A 1377-nucleotide genomic window follows, 5' to 3' on the forward strand; every position below is an offset into this window, starting at 1 on the left:
ATTCAACAATTGTAGAATATGATTCAACAATTCTATACATTGCTCGGTCTTCATCAAGATTAAGTGTACTCTTAATCCTTTTCACCTATTTCACCCATCTTCCCACCCATCTCCCTTTTGGCAACCACTAGCTTGTTCTCTATATTTGAGAGTCTGATTTTTTGTCTCTTTTTTTCTTTGTTTATTTGTTTTGTTTCTGAAATTCCACATATGAATGAAATCATATGGTATTTGTCTTTCTCTGGCTTTTTTCACTTAGGATTATACCCTCTAGATCCATCCATGTTGTTGCAATGGTTAACTGATTTTTGAAAAGGGTTCCATGCTCACTTTGGCAGCACATATACTAAAAGTGGAACAATACAGAGAAGACTAGCATGGCTCCTGAGCAAGGATGACATGCAAGTTTGTGAAGCTTCCATATTTCTGAATGTGAAAGGAAACTGTTCCTGAACTTGACTGTCTCTAGCAGAGCATTTTGTTTGGTGTATAAAACCCCAAGATGTGCTGGGTCCAAAGTGAACTTGAAAAGTGTAAAATGAAATAAACTGTGCAAAATAAAAATAATAAAAAAGAAAAGGGTTCCAAACCATTCAGTGGAGGCAATCTTTTCAACAAATGGTACTGAGAAATGGACCTTTATATCATACCATATACAAAAATTAACTCAAAATGGAACAAAGACCTAAATTTAAGAGTTAAAACTATAAAGCTCTGGGGAGAAAACAGTGGGGAAAAATTTCATGACATTGGATTTGGGAACAACTTCACAGATATGACGCCAAAAGCACAGGAAACAAAACAAAACAAACACAAATATACACACACCCACACACATATATATGTATATATGTATACACACATATATATGTATACACACATATATATGTATATATATGTGTGTATACATATATATGTGTGTATACATATATATATGTATATATTGGACTTCAGAAAAATTAAGAACTTCTATGCACTATCAAAAGACATTATCAAGAAAAATAAAAAGGTGACCCATAAAGTGGGAAAAAATATTTGCAAATTATGTATCTGATAAGAGATTAATATCAAGAATATATAAACAACTCAATAACAATAGACCTAAATTTTAAAAAAATAAAAAGGGTCTTGAATAGACATTTCTTCAAAGAAGTATACAAATAGCCAATAAGCACATGAAAAGAAGGTTAACTTCATTAGTCATGAAGGAAATGGGAACTGCAAGCCAAAACCACAATGTGGTACCACTTCAACCTAGTATGATTAAAACACACACACACACACACACACACACACACACACACACACAAAACAGAAAATAAGAAGTGTTTGCAGGATATGAAGAAATTGTAACCTTCATGCATTGCTGGTGGGAAT

General features: G+C 32.8%; 1 non-coding gene across 1 annotated transcript; it reads left to right on the top strand.

Annotated features, from left to right (window-relative positions):
• Window positions 1–322: 322 nt before the first annotated feature.
• On the top strand, window positions 323–428 carry LOC112851645 (U6 spliceosomal RNA). The gene has a single exon (XR_003222798.1). It is a non-coding gene; the product is annotated as a U6 spliceosomal RNA (small nuclear RNA).
• The last annotated feature ends 949 nt before the right edge of the window (window positions 429–1377 follow it).

Source organism: Puma concolor, chromosome D4 (genome assembly GCF_028749965.1).
Source record: "Puma concolor isolate L17-30 chromosome D4, mPumCon1.1.hap2, whole genome shotgun sequence".
Taxonomy (NCBI): Eukaryota; Metazoa; Chordata; class Mammalia; order Carnivora; family Felidae; genus Puma; species Puma concolor.